This window comes from Bos javanicus, chromosome 9 (assembly GCF_032452875.1).
Source record: "Bos javanicus breed banteng chromosome 9, ARS-OSU_banteng_1.0, whole genome shotgun sequence".
In the NCBI taxonomy this organism is placed as follows: domain Eukaryota; kingdom Metazoa; phylum Chordata; class Mammalia; order Artiodactyla; family Bovidae; genus Bos; species Bos javanicus.
The window spans coordinates 80,358,346-80,378,569 of NC_083876.1; the positions used below are offsets into that span (position 1 = coordinate 80,358,346).

A 20,224-nucleotide genomic window follows, 5' to 3' on the forward strand; every position below is an offset into this window, starting at 1 on the left:
ACTTACATGCCAGACATAAGAACAGTAGTTTGATTTACACAACAGTGTGGCATATTGTAAAAATCTTTTATGAAACATAAACCAAAACCAGTTGGCTTAAAGGAGATGTCAACCATTAAATATATTGTTAGACACTGTTTGCTTTTGTAAGAAGGGTTAAAATAATCACAGCAAGCTTCAAAGCCAGGAAAACTTGTTATTAATTTCAAAATGTCTTCTCTCTGCTGCTCATTGCTCCCATTCTACATAAGGAAAAGGAAGAATATAGGAAAAGAAAGACAAATTATCAGGATAATGTCCTCACAATCTAAGCTCCTGGGATTACTAGCTAGAATGTACAATTCTTCCAAATCTGTTACTAATATTTAGCATAACTATTCTCAGACGACATTAGGTTTGACATTAGTAAATTCTCACCAAACATGGACAAAAATCAACTGATGACGGAACGAATTTGAGTTTATGGATTAAAAATCTAACCTCCACATAGTATCCAGTTTTTTGCTATATTCTATACTGCCGGGTGATTTATTTTTAAAGGTCATTTTGAGTACTCTCAGCCACCTGGCCCATTTTAAAAGCTACACTTGATTAAATTTGGGCAACAAGTTCATTGCAGTATCACTGAGGTCATCTGAACAAGTAAACAGACTATAAATTCAAAAACAAATGAATTTGGATTCCTTTTCTTTTGCTTGACATGGGTATAACTATCTCAAAATTTTGGTACACATGTTCATCTGTGACCCGTCCAAAATTTAGATGCATTAGGGATATGACACTAAGCTGTGGAGCTGCTGACCATTATCTTTCTGAAAACAATTACATATGCCTGTAATAAATTGCATCAATAGCAGTCAATTATCTCAAGAACACTCTACTAACCCTTGTCACAAATGTATTGCTGTGCACCAGATTTTTTTCCCCCAACAATTGAATTATTCTCGAAACTTAGTATTGCTTCACATCCTAAAAATAGCCACTCCAGTTCTCTTGTGTTACCCTGCTCTGTTCCCAGGAGGTAGGGCAGTGCTATAAACAACGCTTCATTTTTTACAGATGAAGAAACAATGAAATGTAACGGAGGTACAGCCACTTGGCCTGAATCATTTTGAAAATCAATAATGAGGCAAGCAATGAACTAGTGGGGTCAGGATTTACCGTCAGCCCTCCTGGTGTCCTCTGCAACCCTGGTGTGAGCTCTAATGAGCACATCCTCACAACATGGGCACAAAAGAAATGTGAAATCCTCATTTTACCCCCCAGATTTCTATCTCTCCCAACACAACCTTGACACATTGCAAATACATTGAATGACAAGAAAATTAATTGAATGTTTCCAACCCTGGATTCTTTTTTCCCTCGCTTAGAGAAATGGGGATTGTTGGAAATGGAAGCATCAGGAGAAAAAAAAAAAATAATAAAGCCTGATAACTGTTCCATGGATAAAAGAGAAGCTGAACTTCCCATGACCTGTCCATCAAGTGCCGGGGCCAGCCGTTAGGACTGTCCCATGGGGCGCCGCTGAGTTGCAAAGACAGATTTCCTCACTCGCTTCAAGTGAAAAGAAAAGACTCACCCCCAGCTTCTTCATTTTTCTCTGCCTGCATAGGGCAAGGGTCTTCAGTGGAGAAAAGGCGCATCCTCCCTCTTTTCTGCCTAATTCATCCAAGCAGGCCCACCAAGACACAAGTCTTTCTCAAGCCCCACCGCCCTGAGCCATGACCACCTCCATACAACTTTCCTCCTCAGAGCACCCTAACAAAATATGGCCGAAGAAAACTGTTCTGCAGAGAGGAATCCGGGTTCGACGCTAAACTTCTCTATCCAACCGCAGGAAAAAAACTACCTCAAGATGACTCCATCTGTTCCCTTGCTATAAAAATAAGCGGGAAGTGCAGAACCCGAGAAGAGGCTGACTATGGCTGCAAGAACTGTGACTGCTGCATGGAGAAGTGAGGGAGCTGTTTCCTGGAGGACTTAAAAAAAAAAAAAACTGAAGAAACAGTTAAGGGTGAGCAGATTGATGTGCCTGTGGGAGCAAGATTTCATCCCTCATGTGGTTCTGATGACGCCTTTGCTTACAGTGGGTCAAAGGTCTGTTCTCACCAGGCAAACAGTAAGCGTCTTTGAGAATTAGGACTTCAAGCATTCACCAAGTATCGACTGTGCACCTGCTGCACACCACGCCTTGTGTCTACCACGCTTTCGTGAAAGCGGAAACCATCCTCACCCATTAGAAATTTCATAAGAAAAATCACGTTAAAAATGAAAAATTCATTTAAGCAAGACTTAAAATACATTTAAAAAATTCATTTAAACAAAATAAAAACAAAATTAAAAATCCAAATATTATTTGTCGTAATCACTTTAACAAACTGATCAATGTGTTTTACAATAGTTATGTGTCATTTGTAAACCATTTTTTCCTCCATCCCATTAAAAAAAAAAAAATAGCCAGGACGTGATTCTATAAGTATGAAGGGTTGTAATGCTAAAGAGGAATTTTTTAAAGAGCTAGTGTTATAATATTTAGTTATTTACAAACAGTACTTCTTTAAAAACTACCTTACTGTGAAAAACATTTCTAGCAGCTACCTTACTAGAAATACAAATATGTGTGTGTGTGTGTGTGTGTGTGTGTGTGAAAAGTGAAAGTGAAAGTCCCTCAGTTGTGTCCGAATCTTTGTGACCCCATGGACTATATATAGTCCATGGAATTCTCCAGGCCAGAATACTGGACTGGGTAGCCTTTCCCTTCTCTGGAGGATCATCCCAACTCAGGGATTGAACCCAGGTCTCCCACATTGCAGGTGGATTCTTTACCAGCTGAACCACAAAGAAAGCCCAAGAATATCAGAGTGGGTAGTCTAGCCCTTCTCCAGCGGATCTTCCCGACCCAGGAACTGAACCAGGGTCTCCTGCATTGCAGGCAGATTCTTTACCAACTGAGCTATCAGGGAAGCCGTGTGTATATAGATATATATATATAAAACGGGATGTTTTCATTACTGATTTAGTAAGATTTTACAATGTTTCTTTAACTGTTATTTGGATGGAGTGACTCAATATAAAAGCAGAGATTCCTAAAAACATTAGAAAGTAGTACAATGGCCGAATACCATAAAAAGTTTCTAAATTAGTCCACTAGAATATAAACACCATGAGGACAGGAATTTTTTTTTTTTTACTATTTTGTTCACTGATGAATCCCCAGTGTACAGTACAGCACTTTTTCCAGAGTAGGTGCCTAATAAATTTTTGTTGAATTAATAAATGTTTGTTTAAAAGTCAGCAGTCTCATAAACACTTTAGCTGGTCTCCTAAGAAAGCCCAAGGCCCCAGGAGTAAACACTGGTTCTCTGGCTCTTGCAATTTACGGAGAAGTTCAAGTTGGGTAATTCTGGCCCCAAAGGCTATTTTTAGATCAAAAACTCAAGAAGGATGATACACAGAGAACCACATAATTTAGTCCACTTCACTAGTGTAGCACTGGCTGAGTTAAAGGAGAAATATCCCAAATTTTAATTGCTATTTCCATTTGTTAATTATGAAGAAACAAGTGTCTTCTGACATCACTTCTTAAACCATTTCAATCAAAGTCTAAGAATTTTATTGTCTTTTCTTTTGATCTAACCCCTTCTTTGAAGAAGGAAATGGCAACCCACTCTGGTATTCTTGCCTGCAAAATCCCATGGATGGAGGAGTCCGGGAGGCTACAGTTCATGGGGTCACAGAGTCAGATGAGCAACTAACACATACCCCTTCTTAACAATAATCTTGCTTGCGTGTGTGCATGCTCAGTCACTAATTTGTGTCTGACTCTTTGAGACCCCGTGGACTGCAGCCCCCCTAGGTTTCCTCTGTTCATGGGATTATTCAGGTAAGAATACTGGAATGGATTGCCATTTCCTCCTCTAGGGGATCTTCCCAAATCAGGGATCAAACCTGTGTCTCCTGTATTAGCAGGAGGATTCTTTACCACTGAGCCACCTGGAAAGCCCCAATCATAGCTACGAGGTATCAAGTGTTTACTGTGTATTGTGGAGAAGGGAATGGCAATCGGCTCCAATATTCTTGCCTGGGGAATTCCACAGACAGAGGAGCCTGGTGGGCTATAGTCCATGGGGTCACAAAGAGTTGGACAGGACTGAGCGACTAACACTTCCACTTTCATTGATACCAGTGTCCACATTCTCATAAAAATTTCACAATGACCCTTAAACAGAGATTACCATTCTCATTTTGTAATTGCAAAGAGATTAGCTGGCCTTCCTAAATTCCCCGAGCTGGTCGTGGAACTGGAATTCACCCAGGTCTGAAGTGAAGTGAAGTGAAAGTCGCTCGATCGTGTCCGACTCTTTGAGACCCCATGGACTATAAAGTCCATGGAATTCTCCAGAATACTGTAGAGCAGAGCTTTTCCCTTCTCCAGGGGATGGTCCCAGCCCAGGGATTGAACTCAGGTCTCCCACATTGCAAGTGGATTCTTTACCAGCTGAGCCACAAGGATAGCTGCCCTCAAACCAGGTTCTTAACCCCTAGGCTACCTGGGTATCCCACTGGCAGATGTGTATAAACTACTGGGGAGAACAATGCAATAAAGAGACAAAATGGTTGATGATTTCTTTAAATTTTTGAAATAATTTTGATGTGCAAACACTAGCTTATGTGGTGTGGAATGGTGAAAAGACCACAGGTTGTTGGAGCCAAACGGCCCTGAGTTCAGATCCAGCTTCACCACCAACTATCAGAGCATCCTTGCAAAACCACTTACCCTTTCTGAGTCTCGGTTTCGTTAAGTGTAACCATGAGGAGTGTGCCTGCATTGAAGCCTGCACAGAGTAAGTGTTCTTAAAAACCTAAATTCCCTTCCTTCTAACGGATTTGCTAAATTGGCACTGGGCTGATTTTTTTAAGTGTTTGGTTCATCCTTGTAATACCATAATTACAGAATATAATGACACTGCATTCTCTATAACTACAAAGAATTTATAAACTGATAAAATATGAGTTGGAAGAGCCTTTAGAAGCCATCTGTTTCCATCTTTTCCATTTCCAAATCAAGTCCAGAGTATAAAATGACCCATTTCCAAGTTTTTACAAAAAGTTAATTGCAAAGACACAACTAGGCTTTAAGTCCTCTGCCCCGGCTCCCACTAACCCCCCAGTTTTTGCCTCACATTACACAGGCATGGCAATGCATGTAATTTTCAGACAATTAAGCAGTATAAAATAACCTCAGTTTAATTGCATCCAATTAACAAACCAAATTAGTGTTTCATATGTACACTATTAAACTAGTTGTCTGGCTTCCAAAAGAAATAAAACACTGTTTCAAATGAATCTAGCATTTTAGTGAACAAAGCTACTTACAATTTAAATTACCTTTCCTATAATCTTCTTTATATGGAATTAGACCTAATCTCCATTTTAAAAGAAATACTCTCTGCAACTATCAGGATGAGAATTACTACACTGCATTCTAAGTATCAAATTTTCCTTCTCACTGTACACATATGATTTTCTAAGATTAGGGTGTTTGTGCACTTGCATGCCCATACACATATGCATGCCTACAGATCCCCAAGCAAATACAAATGAGGGTGTGTCTACATTTACTTATTGCCTAGTTTCAAAAGTCCCATCTTTCTGTTGAGCTTCTGAAATGTAGTGAATCTGCCATAGTGCAAATAATAAGTTTCAGAGACCTCCTGCTTTCTTTTTCAGAGAAAATAAAACCACCAAATAAATCTGTCAAGAAAAAAAAAAAACAAAACACTGCTTTTCAAACACACTGCACTAGGCTACCTGTTCAGTATTGCTGTGAATTAGGTATAAAAGTTATCAATGAACAAGCAGTATTTTAGGGTTTCCCTGGTGGCTCAGTGGCAAGGAGTCCTCCTGCCAATGCGGGAGACACGGGTTTGATCCCTGGTCCAGGAAGATCCCACATGCTGCAGAGCACCTAAGCCCATGTGCCATGTGCTACAATTACTGAGCTTGTGTTCTAGAGCCCAGGAGCCGCAACTACTGAGCCCTCGCACCCAAGAGCAAAAAGAGAAGCCATCTCAATGAGAAGCCCACACACCATAACTAGAAAGTAGCCCCTACTCACAACTAGTGAAAAATCTATGCAGCAAAGAATACAGCCAAAAAATAAATAAATAAAATTTAAAAGCAGTATTCTAACGAACCATGAAATGAATCATCTATTTATTTCTTAAATACTTATACCTAAAAACATAAATAGTTTGTAATTCTCAGTTATAACCATTTTCATAAGTTGGTGAACTTTAACTATTAGTATTTATGAGTATTTTCTGGAGCAAAAAGTTTTACAGGAGGTTAAAATAATAATGCAGTGCTGTATTTAAAATGTAGTTCAAACTGACTATCTGTCATACCTATTGGGTCATTTTTATCAAATATTTTAATCACTCTTGTTACTATTTTACAAGGTGCTTTTCAGATGTCCATTAACAGGATGACAGAATCATATTGTTAGGCAGTAGTGTCAATCTTTGTTACTTCTCTTTGGACCATTACAACAATTTTACTGCCTCTCAGCTACCAAGATATCCATCCCATATACCCTTATCATCTTTCTAAAACATATACATCATAGTATCACTCCTCTGCTCAAAAACCTAAGCGAAATCCAGCTCAGAAGGGCTGTAGAGCCCCACAGATCTGGAACCAATGTGTCTTTCCAGGCTCACCTTATTCTTTTTCTCCCAGTACTTTAACTCTGCCCCGGAACTCCAGATCAAATTATGCTGGGCCTTTCCCTTCCCCTTTTGTTTACTGAAATCCTACCCAATTTTCCAAGGCCCCAATTAAAAATCATATCCTCCCAAAAATATTTTCTAATCTTTCCTGCTGGGGGAAAATAAAAAAAGTGCTTCCATTCATACATTGCTTTCACTTGTAAGCTTAATAAAGTTTACTTAGAAACCATCTGTCTTCTCTAGACTGTACAATTCTTGCAGTCAGGGATCTTTGTCTTTCTATTTCTCAGTTATTCATTCTGATCTCCAGTATGACTCCATAGACCAAGCTTGGAATATCTCCAAATACTGACTCTTTCTACCACCTAAATAAAATTTTTTACATTATATAAATTTTAAAACAGGAAGCAAATAATTAAATGATACAGCTGACAAAAGGGAACATGAGTCCAAGACTACATAAAAGAATGTTGTATTTTAAGAACCTCTTTGCCTTCATATTCTCTTGTAAGTATTACACTGACCACTCATCACACAGAAAGCAAAAAAAAAAAAAAAAATCAGATCCAAATTTCTCCAAAATTTCTAAAGTTTGCAAACATGTAGAAAAATTACCTGGGAAAATGAATGTTTTAGTAGCTATTTAAAATCATAGTAGATCCAGCTCATGCAGAGCTCTAGAGATTAATCGGTTACTTCACACAGTGACCTTGTAAAGACTTTTGAATTTGCAGTTATTCATTAACTGAATCAATGATGCCAGCCAATTAGTTAACTGGAGCCCCAAACAAGTATATTTTAAAACAAACTACTTATTCCTTAAAAAAAAAAAAAAATCTGTTAGTTTTCATACAACTAACCCCCTCAAACTGAAGTCAGCATACAAAATTATAACAAATTTCCAGGAGAGTCATTTATATGGAGGTACTATGAAAAGACACAGGTTATACACAAGTCTTCTCCAGGTTCTAGGCCCTGCCTCCCAAATTCCCTCTCCAATGAAAGTCTCTAACATGGCCAATGGTAGGTTCATCATATGCCTGGATTTGCCAAGGACAGTCTCTATTTATGCCAAGAAGGACAATCATTCATGTAGTCAACCTGCCCACATATTCTGAACTCATCTTGCATTACCTCTTCTGTTACCCGCCCTCCAGCCCCACTGGCCTGCTTCTAACTCATCAAAACACTGTACATCCCCCAACCTGGGTTCATTTGCATTGTTCCTTCATTGAAGGATATTTCCCTCTCCCCATCTATCTTTTTCTCCTCTTATTTGTTCTGCAGTCTCAGCTCAAATATCACCTCCTCAGAGAGATCACCTCCTCACTCCCAGACAGGGATGACAGACCTCTTGTTACACATTCCTTTATGTTTCTTCCATAGCACTTATAACAGACCTAATGATTAGGACCGGTCAGCCCCAACAGATCAAGCTCCTTTTGTGATCTGGTTCATCATTATACCTTTGGTATCCAGCACAAGGTCTGACTCCTAGTATATACTTGTTGAATGAATGGATGAATAAGTTGCAACTGATCAAGACAACCAGGGCACCTGTCATAATACTGTCATAATACTCTAAAGAAAGGGCTAGGATTTTAAGTGAATGACAAGGCAAAACACTGGAGGGCCCTGAATACTTCCTGACTTTACATCCAACCATCTTGTTACCAAAGGAGCAGGTCAAACCCCACCTGCTTTCTGCCCAGAACTGTCTTCAGGCACACAAACATCACTTTCATTGCTTCTTTCCAAAGCTACAAATTTGGAGCCTAATCCTTCATTCATTGCTTCTCTCCAAAGCAAGCAGTTTCCTCAAATACATCAAATGGTTAGATTCCAAATTTGTAGCTGTTAGGAAATCTAAAGTTATGGACACTTGTAAGATCACATGACAGTTAATACATGTCACATGTCAAGTGATGGGCAATGAAAGTATATGTTAAGATTAGTGGCTCATTATTTGACCCAGAACAATAAATGACACAAATTATCAAGCAGTTCTGATTCTATTCTAAATGTAGTGGTTAAAACAGTATAGTCCTAGGTCTATATTAATGCTAGTATCCATGATCTACCTCAGAAACCAAAGATTTCACAGATAAAGTAAGCTGTGTCCTCCCCCTGTACACAAAGACCTGGTGTTGCTTCACAGCAATAGATGAAATGCTGAAATATTTTTCCAAATTACTTAGAGCTATCTCATAGCTACAAATACTGATCTATAACCTCCCTTTTTATTAACTTTGTCATAAACAGCATATAGAAAGCAATGCTTTTGATTGTGATCAAATACCAGGAACAAGCAGAAAATTACATGACTTACACAATTTCCTTCAAATAAGCACAATATTATTTCCATAAAGTTTCCCATTTTCCCTCCATCCTCTATGTTCATCCACAGCTTCGAACATTAAGAAGACTGACTCACTGACTTAAGATTCACTGCAGTTTTACTCAAGATTAATGAAGACTCTGCCTCTGTGGTTACAGCAAAGCCATACACATGGTCTGTTCCTTATGAAATCTGAAGTCCGCTGAGTTGACTTAGCAAACTACCTCTGCTCCTTTTTCTAATATCAGTTGAAAAGGCACAATACTTACATACCAAGTTTTAGCCAAACTATGGATTCACAATGAATTAATATATAAATACATTAACCAGAAGCATATCACTGGAAGCTTCAGGTGGAAATTTAAATTGTGAACCATTTCTCCACCTACAGGACCTACAGAGAGTACTGCTGAGGCTGGCTATGAACCCAAATGTGAAAATCATGTTTAACAGACATAGGTAATTAGTTGGATGCACAACCATCCATCCAGTTGATCTTAGCCACTTTCCCCTTATTATAATATTTACCACATCAGGTTATCAATATTCCCCATCCTAATGGATTACACTTTCCTCGCTAAATAACATTTTCTATAGGTCTTTAAAACTATTTTTCCTATGTTGAAGCTTTCTGATTAATTTCAGCTAAGTACTAATAATTCAAAAATCTAAAACCAACACAGAAAGAGTACATGTTATTTGTAGCTGCTACTGCTGAAATAAACCCTGCTTAAAAAAAAAAAAATTGGCAAATTCTTAAAGATTCTTCATTTTGATTGAATCAGCATAAAAGATTCAGCCTGATTTTCTGAATAGTGACAAAGCGCCAAAACCTCAAGCAGACACATGTACCATTATTCCACAAGGAACACCTGCAAACATGTTGCTTCTGTTTTGTTTTCATAGTAACAAGAACATTTATCAACACATCTCACGTAAAAGGAGCCTGATCAATCAAAAGATTTTGCTGGCTAATCTTTCAAGGTAGTCAAATAACATGATCTCATTACGTGATAATATACACAGTAAATTCACTTTTATGTTCCATGTTTAAGAGACATATAAACACGTTTTATCTACTCTAATGGTATCTTTCCAAAGACTGCTACAAGGATCTAACCAGTTGAAAATCAGTTACATCTTAATTTGTAGCATCATTAATATATTATCATGCCCCAAATTACACCCAAATTAATTTCACATTGGTTTAATCATAAATGCCCTTATATAAATAAAAGCAGTCTCTAATAAAGTCAACTACATAAAATACAATCACCATCACAGAAATATAGGTGCCAACAAGCAGATTTTGTTTTATACCTGACCGATGTCCATAGCAAGAAACTCAGACAATTTTCTAACAGCTTCACCACTGTAATACAACATTTTCCTATATTTAAGAAATATACTGCATTTCAAACCTAGTGGTCAAAAGGGATTATGACACTTGAAGCACACTGTCATTAAGGAGATACAGGTAAATCCCTTTCACCTTAAAATAAAAATGCAGTTTTCATCTGGTACCATGACTTCTTAGTGTTCCACAGGAATTTTGTCTGAATAATGAAAATGATATCCTTTCTACTCAAGTGGAGGGCATTTCTGTCTTGATAAATTATTTGGCCTATATCCTAAAAATCAAAACCAGTCTATTTATTATACAATCTTCTTGGGTAAGTTTTTGCTTTGGCACTGTTATATGGAGAATAATCACAAGACATTCACAAATTCTAATATATATGTGCTATATATATGATATATGTAATATATATTTAAGTACATATAACACATAGGTGCAAATATTTTAAATAACTTGATTTCCTCAAAGACAAACAGCACCAAACATTACTACATCACTAGAGAAAACGTTTCTAATAAAGTTAAACTGTTTTTTTCTAGGAGGACAGATCATAGCAAACTTAATTAAAATGGATCTTATTAATATTTCAAGTAATTTCTGGGCTTGATTAGGCACTACAAAAGAAACAACTGTACTGAAGAGAAAAATCAACAGCCCTTGACCAGGGCTCTGGGTATGCTAGAAAAACACAGTTCTCTCCTGCCTGACCCAGGTCTAGCCTTTGGGGGTGGGGGAAGAGTACCAATAACAATTTGGAAGTCAACTGAATTATTTTTAACACGGCAAAAAAAGGAAGGAGGAAAATCAGTTCAAATTTTCCATTATAATGAAAGTACCGGAAACAAGCCTTTTTATGTTCATTTTAGGCCCAAGTAACTGTGCAGAGAATAGGGCTTTTGCAATGTCAGTTGCACACTCTGCTTCCTGTGCGAATTCTCAACCATTACAGGTGTCCTAAACCCTCCAGTGAAACCGATCTACTATCAAGGGAGTCCTGCGGTCCCCTCGAAGCCATCCCTACTGCCCCCTACCCCGCACGTATGACTGCCCATTTCCTGCGAGCGTCTCTATTAAGGACCCTCTCTCTTCTCTGCACTCCTGCGGTTAAAGTACCCACTTTTCCTTGGCGTGGCATGTAAAAGCTTTCCCATTAGAGAGGACTAGTTCCTGCAGTCCTTTCTACTTAGATGCTTTCAAGTCAGAGAGGAGCCACTTGAAGAAAACCCTCCTCCCCCTCTCCTTTCCCCCCACCGGAGCCACGTCCCTGAAGGACAACACCAAGGGACACTTCCTGACCTTCTACCCCTTCGCCCGATTTCGGCTGGGAGGGCTGGGGTCGCATTTTCTCGTGTCCTCTGCTGCACTGGATGTGTTATGTAAGACGGACAGGACGCGGGAGGCACATGCGTATAAAGCGCACGGATCTGTGATAACAGCTGGGGTGGCAGAGCAGATCTGGAGTCTCCCCCACCAAATACGACAGACACCACACACACACACACACACACACACACACATCACCTCCCCCCCCGCCGCCCCCCCCCCCCCCCCAGCAGTGTTTTCCTGTCTCGCCCCTACCAGAACCAGACGCACAGAAAGGAAAGGCGGGGGGAGGGGTGAAGGGAGGTGAGAGAGGAGGAGGAGCGGCCGCACGTCTGCTTTGATAGCAGCCGGCAGAGCCGCCGCGGCAGAGAGCCCCTCGTTAACCCCCTTCCTGTGGCTGCACCACGTCATGGAACATTCCCGGAACGGGCCAACGTTCCACCCACTTCAGGGAACAGACATAAAGGCGCAGACCCAGCTCCCCACAGTGCACAGCCCAAACACACATGTCCCTTTCCCGGTCCCCCGGCAGACGCACAGACGAACACGCATGCAAGACGCCCCCACCGGTCTTCGCGCGCCCCCGGCCAGCCCGCCGCGCCGGGAGCCACTCTGCGGTCGGTGCACCCGCAAGGCGAGGGCGCCTCCGCCTGAACCTTCCATCGAGACAGTCCCCTCCTTCCTCGCTTCCTTCCTTCTCTCCTTCCTTCCTTCCTTCCTTCCCCGCTGGGGAGGAGAAAGGAGTCGCCGAAATGCCAACAGCCGGCTCCTCCGCTGCGCTCGCTCGGCCGCAGGCCGGCGGCCCGGCCCTCGCGCCGCCCGCCCCCGGCCCCGGCCCGCGCCGCGCGGCCCCCTCCCCCGTTACCTGACGACGGGCGGCCGGCGGCCGCGGCAGCCGCAGCGGTGGCCCGGCGGTGCGCGCCGGTGCACGTCCCTCATTAGTAACCAGGCACATTCCTGCCTCCAGCGCTCCCGCGCCGCCCCCTCCCCCCAGGACATTACGCAAAGCAGCCTCCCCTCATCTGCATAGATCCTCGGCCAGGGTATTCCCCGCATTTCCCAACGCGCCGGACCCCCCTCCCGAGGTCTCCCCCATCCCCGCCCCCTCCGACCCTCACCCTCCGGACGCCGGTCCCGAGCCGGGGGCGCGCGCCGGGAGGGGCCAGAGGGGTCCGGCGGAGGCGATTACGGTGTAAAGTGAAACAAGCTCCCAATGCTAAAGAAGGCAGGAAAAAACACCGCGCCGAGGCCACTTACCGAGCCGAGGGACCTAGATTCCCGCCGCTCTGCTCGCCCGAACGGTCGGTCCGCCCTCCACGCACCCCGAGGCTGCACCCAGCACCCCCAAAAGTCGAGACGTGTAGGAATATGGTTAAGGAGCCAGGAGACCCTCCAAGTTGCTCCGGGCTCCCGGGAACCTCAACGTCCAAGACACAACTTGGCCAAGACTTGTGCCACAGTCACCGGAGATGTTTCTGCGGAGACCCTCCTCGGGCGGGCAGAGACAGCGCTCAGCGGCTCCCCGCTCGCCTCCTCTCCACCCCCTCACCTCCAGCCCGCCTCCGGCCGGCCGCCCGCCCCCGGGCCGCTAGCCCCTCGGGCGGCTGTCAGCTCCCGGCCGCCGCCGGGTGACAGGGGCGGGTGGAGGGCGCGACGCGGCGGCCCGAGCCCGAGCGGGCGAGGGGGATCCTCGCAGCAGCAGCAGCGGCGGCCGCTCACCTGGAAAGTCACCGCTGAGAAGGAGGAGGAGGAGGAGGACGGAGAGAAGGAGGAGGAAGAGGAGGGAGAGGAGGAGGGGGAGGAAACCCCCCTGGTGCCCTTGTTCTCGCTGCCGCGGCGGCCGCTCCTCGCCAAGGCTGAGCGTGTCTGGTGGGGGGTGTCTGGTAGCATTTCCTTAAGGACAGAGGGAGGGCGGGTGCGGAGGGAGGGAAGCGATCCCGACCGCCTGCCCAGGCTCCTCTTTCCTTTTATTTATTTTTCTGACACTGTACGGAGATGGGCCCGGGGCAGGGGCCACCGGGCTCGGGAGGGAGCCGCGAGGCCCGGGCCGCAGCCGTCTGCGTGCGGGAGCCGCAGCGGCCGCCTCCCCTCCCGGTCTGTGGACGCACCGGGTTATTCCTGGCAGCGCCTCCCCGAACAGAAGTTACTAGGAGGAGTGCGCGGCGAGGGCGGGCGGGGGGGGGAGAGGCGGAGAGAGGGAGGGAGGAAGAGGGAGAGACTCAGCCAGCGACGTCATCGGATCCCCCAGCGCGTCCCAGGGAGGGAGGCTGAACCAGAAAAACCAGTCTGGAGCCGGCGAGCGGAGTGGGTTGAGCGGCTCGCGGGGCGACGGGGCAGGGAGGCGACCGCTAGGGCAGGGCCGGGCCCCCGCGCGGCCGCTCCGGGCGGGAAGACCGCGGCCGCGCTCTTGCTGGCTTGGATCGGGGATCTCCCCCGAAGGGCTGGTCTCTACTTGTCATGCAGAAAAAAAACTTGGGCGTCTCTGGGAGCCTGAGAATTTCCTTTAGGGATGTGGAAACCTCCTCTCCCCACCCCCATCTTCCCTATTTCCCAGATGCTGGTTCCCGGTCTTGAACACGCACGGGATTTACAGAATAATGAGTATTGTCTTGGACGATTCTGGCCGGTTCCATCCTCTGATCCCTTTCCCTCACCCCGCCTCTGCTACTCACATTTCTGTTATCGGTCAAGAAAAACAAAATCAGACTGTAGCTGCTGGCTGCGTTTCTGGAGCTTAGCAAAATGTATTAGTAGCACTTTCCTTGCCCGCCCGCCCCCACCCCCCGCGGAAGCACGAACTTTTCAGGCGCCCGAAATGCCCCAACTGCCTTCCCTGAGGTCACTCACCAGGGCGCCCTGGGCGCACCCAGTTCGGGGAACGCGGCCCGCCCCGCCGGGGTATTCAAATCGGCTGGGGCAGCGGCGCAGGGAGCAGCTGGCGGCTTCCTGGTGGGCCGAGCTGGGACCTGGGGCGAGCGGCCGCCCCTAGCCTGCGCGAGTCCCTTCCTCGGAAGGGACGCGAGTGAAATCACACGCAGCTCAAGGAGAGCGGGGCCGGGGGCGGGGGAATCCCAGGCGAGTAGGCGCCGGGGCGCTGGGCTTCCTCCCCGGCCCGGCGACACCCCGGGAGACACCGGGGCTCCCTTGAGCCGCTAGCCTGCTCGTGTGGACTCATGTACATCCTCGAGGGGGAGGTTCCCTGGAGGCCGCGGCGGCTGGAGAGCCGCGAGAGGCCGTCGGGCAGGGCGGATGCCCCGAGCGCCTCCTCCGGGTGGTCTCCGGACCCGGCGGGGACCGCGCACAGCCCCTCCTGGGCGGCCGAGCAGAGCCGAGTGCCCGGGCGCCGCGGGCCCCAGCCGCCCTCCCCACCCCGCGGCCGCGCCGCCGCCCTGCCCCGGGCGGAGTAAACAAGAGACGCGCAAGATTTGACCTGGCGCGACCCGGATTTCTGGCCGGGGTTCCCCCTGAGCAGGTGACTCCGTGGGAGGGGTGGAAATTAGTCTCTGGAATTCCGGGCCAAATACATTCACTGTGGTTCAGCTTTTAAGGCAGGTATTTCACCGACAACTGCGGACTGTTTTGCGTCTCAAGTTTCAGATTTCGCGGAAAGGGACCAAATGTCAAGGCATATCAAATATTCCCTTCCCTTTTCATTAAAAGAGAGTGCATTAATAGGACAGCCCCTCTAATGACTGCAAGCACTGCCGGTTTCGTTTTTGTTTTGTTTTGTTTTTCTTTTCGACGTATAATCAGTGCATTTCTGAGGTTCCGGTGCAAGGACGACATAGCCCTGAAGGCCGCTTCTGCACCGTCAAGCGGTAATACATTTTTTTATCGATATTTTTTTAAAGGAGAAAAATCTGAACGATTTGTAAAAAGTTTCACTGTGTCCTTTGAAAATGAGTTCATTTAAATTCAGGGCCTACTTCCACTGAAGCGGCTTCTCCTTTCATTGTATAAGTTCTTTAACGTTCTGCCTTTCTTGACTTAACTTGAAGCACCTAATAAAAACTCCCGATCATCATTTTCTCTTAAATGTATGCCATTGCATTTTTAGACATCCGTTTAATACGCAAAACATGATTTTTGAAAATATTTTTCACTGTCAAACCCACCTGCTACATACTCCCAGAACCCATTTTATTTAATTGCTTAATAGAGATTAAGCAGTTTCTTTAAGAATCCAAATTTCTTTCACACACAACAGCAGCTGCCCAAGCTCCCAGAAGCTAAGCAAGGAAAGTAGCAAGCAGTGTTTTGCGTCACAAGAATAAATGTTAGTTGAAATCTTAAAAGTCTGTTTTAAAGGACTAGATTAAATGGTATAATGTGAATATTAGGATACTTAGGTAATTAGTTTACTTTTTTTAAAGCAAATACACATGAGTTTTGATGATCTAAGTGGACCCCTAAAGATAGTCTTTAGTCAAACTTTTGTCCCCAAATCATCAGACACTAAAGATGATAGCCTGAACTGAGTTGAAGCACAAGTAAAAATACTTATGAATATGTGTACACTGGGTGACATCCCCTCTGGTAGGAAGGATCACTGTCTTCAAGTAAAAGCATCCCTGTCTCCAGCCGCTAATGCTAAGACATGTCTGTCTAGTTACTTCTATTTAAGGGCAATATGGCAACAGAAAAAGTCCTCTCCCCAGAGAACTTCAAAGTCAAAACCAAAACTGGCCTTGGTAAACTGTGCACTCAGCCCTGAGAAGTGCTATAGTAAGTGAGGTTGGCTAGGGCGGAGCTTGACCCTGCCTGGACACCCACATGGAGCATCACAACAAGGTAGGAACTTTCTTTTCATTCCTTGTCTTTCTTCTTACTTCTCAGGTTCAAAGGAAAGGAAAATCTGGTAATCTGGATTATGAGATATTAAGAAAGTAAAATAATGCCGCATGGCAGTAGGGTATTTTTTTCGAGTCAGAAATCACTTCAAACTGAAAGCGTGTTTTTTTTTTTTTAAACTTTCACTGCACTGGTTCTTAGTTGCAGCACGTGGGATCTAGTTCCCCAACCAGGGATCAAACCTGGACCACCTGCATTAGGAGCAAAAGGTCTTAACCACTGGACCACCAGGGAAGTCCCTAAAAGCACTTCATTCAAAAAATATTTATTGAGTGCCTACTGTGTGCTGAAGACACTTAGGATCAGTGAACGCACGAAATATCTCTGCTCTCCTGGAACTTGTATTTTAGTGAGGGGGAAAGGAGATGGAAGAGGAACAGGATATAAAACAGCCCTAACATATAAATGGTGGAGAACTTTGGAAGATAAAATTACAAATTAATTACAAAGAATTACAAAGAAAAACAAAAATAGGGTAAAGGGTGGGGTAAGAGGTGTCATGTTTCAGTGTTAAATAGGAAGATCAGAATGGGACTCACTGAGAAGTGACATTTCTGCTGAGGCTTGAAAAGGAAATGATTTGGCAGTGGACATATCTGGAGTAAAGAACTTTTCAGGTAGAGGGACCAGCTAAGATTAAGTTCTAAGACCGGAGCAGGCCTGGCGTGTTTGTGGACCTTAAGAGAAACAGTGTGACAGGAACAGAATGTAACTGCCTGTGAATTAAATAGCCTCCCAGGCCACTGTAGGGACTTTTCTCATTCAGAAAAAAAAAAAAAAAGCTTGACAAAGGGCAGATTTATTGTGTTACCACCCAATCCCACTTAATCTGAAACTTTGTGGGCCAGGAATCTGCATTTTAATAAGTTTTTGATCCTTATCCATTCTAAATCTCAAGAGGTACTGCCACAGAGCACAGTGACTGATACACCCAGTCAGGTAGGAACTGGGTACCAAGAGCCATTGTACATAAAGCTTCCAGAATCAGGCAAGGCCGTGTTGTTAATCAGGACTCTTGCAGTTGGCAAGTTGCAATCCTCAACTCAAACTAGCTTAATAAAAGGGACTTCATTGATTCACGCAACCAGAATATCAAGGACTAAATTCCAGTGGGACCCTGAGGCTCAGATGATATTACCCTGGTTCAGTCATTTCCCCTCTCTCAGCTCTTGGTGTCTCTCTGTTCATTTCCCTCTTCAGACCAGCATTCTGCGGTGTGCTGGCTGTAGTCCCAAGTGACTGTTTTCCTAGGTTAGCAACCGCAGTAGGAAAAGACCTTCCCAGATAGCTCAGGCAGGCTTACTAGTCAAGTCCTTGCACCAGAACCAATCATTGACCACAGTTTCTGGAAGGGTACTATGCATATCGGGTCCATGCTGCTAGGAAGACTGACTTCTTCATTCTTGAGAGCACTCAGGAAATATGTACATCTGGTCTTTTTCCTAAGAAGACGAGTTCAGTGGCCTCTCATGGAAAACCTTCTTAATAAAGTACAAAAACTCAGATTAGGAAACAGTCAGTACCGGGATTACTGAAATCCTAATGCACCTTAGATATAGAGACACAGAGGCTTAACAATACCTCACTAATAATTTACCTACATCACATTGGTGCTCGGATGCTCCGTCGTGTCCAGCTCTTTGCAGCCCCATGGGCTGTAACCTGCCAGGCTCCTCTGTCCATGGAATTCTCCAGGCAAGAATACTGGAGTGGATTGCCATTCTCTTCTCCAGGGGATCTTCCTAACCGGGGGATCAAACCACATCTCTTGTGTCTCCTATGTTGGCAGGAGGATTCTTTCCCACTAGCGCCACCTGGGAAACGCACATTAGCCCTTTCCCATTCTACTCTTTTCCATCAGCTCCTGCCACTCCAAAATAAATTATAACTGACATTCTTTCACTCAACAGACATTACTTGGGGTTAAGTCTTTGCATCTATCGAAATCTTCCATTACAAGCCAGATACAAGTAGTGAGCTCTTACTATCCTAAGCTCTTAATAGGTTATTAACTTCTTATGAGGGATTTATTTATTAAATTGCCTTTCCAAAGTGACAGCTAGCTCAGGACTCAGACTGATTTATCTTGATAAAGCATAAGATGGGGATGATATGAGGAGGGGGATAAGACAAAGAGGTCAAAGCTTGGGCAGGACTGCTATGGGGGAAAGGGTGGAGAAATAGGAAATGAGAGACAGGCAAAACAAAACAAGGTCTTCGGTACCCACTGAGGATGCCTCTGCTCAGGGTCTGTGAAGGGGGCGCCATGATGATCTGGGCTTCTCAGGCAGGAGGGAAGGGGGTGGTTCCAGCAGTCTAGAGTGTAGGTCCCCCTCTGACCTTGAGCTCAGGGGAGACTTGCCTTCCCTCTCCAAGCCTCTACTTCCTCATCCGAACAACAAGGAGATCGCCTTCTAACCACAGATTCTGACAGTTCTGAACTCCTGACAATCCAGTAGGGCCTGAAGGGAGGGAACAAGAGGGGAGGGCAGCAGAAAGGAAAAAATAGAGGAGAGAGCCTATCAAGGACCATTGCATTCTTCGAAAGCTCGCGAGTAGTTTCTTAGGAGAAAACCTCAATTTCCAATTTTAAGGAAATGGACATATTTGGGAGGATGGATAAATAATGGGTAAGGATGAGGGGACAGAGATTTGGGGTTAAACCTATGCATAAATTCATTGTACTGTATGCCCAGATATGAGAAGAACTGTTTCCCATTATCAGCCTTAAGATGTGTTAGGGAAAAAAAGCATTTTTCTTGAATTTATCCAGTGAAGTCTTTTGTTGTTTGTTGTTGTTCAGTCACTCAGTTGTGTCCACCTCTTTGGGACCCCGAGGACTGTAGCCCGCCAGGCTCCTCTGTCCACAGGGTTTTCCAGGCAAGAATACTGGAGTGGGTCACCATTTCCTCCTCCAGGGGATCTGTCCCACTAGGGATTGAACCCACATCTCCTGCATTGGCAGACAGATTCTTTACCACTGAGCCACCAGGGAAGTGCAATGAAGCCTTTTATTGATACCTAAATCCTTACACTTTGGCGATTTCTGAAAATAATGACTTGACCCACTCCTAATCTATCTGCTGATCAGATCTAGTTCTCTTTTTTATAGTTTGGACTCTGAGTTAAGAGGAGAAATAGAAGTCAAGCTGTCACAAACCTTGTGTAGTAACTCAGGCCCTTATCTAGAAATTTTATGTAAAATACGGTTAAAAAGCATTATGTCAAAGAGAATATGTGCTAGTAGAGGATATTATCTGAGACCCAAAGGAGAATACTCCCAAATTACATAGATGTGCAGCAAAGGGATTCACCAAGCTGTTGGTTTGATCACAGTATAGTACACAGGGTACCCACTGGTCTCATGCAACCATCAATATGCCTGATGAACTCAAACCATGGAGAGAAGTGTGTCATAGCAATACATTTTGTGTAAGGGAAAGAAGAAATCCAGGATTGTTTAGAAAGATTTCCACAAGAGAAAATTAAAATCATTTTTTAAATATTTTGTATCTAAGAGGATTGATTCAATTATTTGAAAAGTCTGTGTATATAGGTAAGACCATTCTCATTGATTTTTCATATGGTATAGCAGTATTACAAAGCTAATTATTTGGTTTC

General features: G+C 44.3%; 1 protein-coding gene across 9 annotated transcripts in view; it reads right to left on the minus strand.

The window, feature by feature from the left end:
• The window catches only part of HIVEP2 (HIVEP zinc finger 2), a 218,403-nt gene extending 204,840 nt beyond the window's left edge, over positions 1-13,563 (minus strand). For 2 of the 9 annotated variants that reach the window (XM_061428163.1, XM_061428164.1), the window contains exon 1: positions 12,618-12,703. The gene's annotated coding sequence lies outside the window, so the exon portion shown is untranslated. Of the gene's footprint in view, positions 1-11,725; positions 11,959-12,617; positions 12,725-13,009; positions 13,100-13,471 lie in introns of those variants that run through there. The other 7 variants (XM_061428157.1, XM_061428158.1, XM_061428160.1 and 4 more) reach the window with 7 other exon arrangements.
• Positions 13,564-20,224: the final 6,661 nt, after the last annotated feature.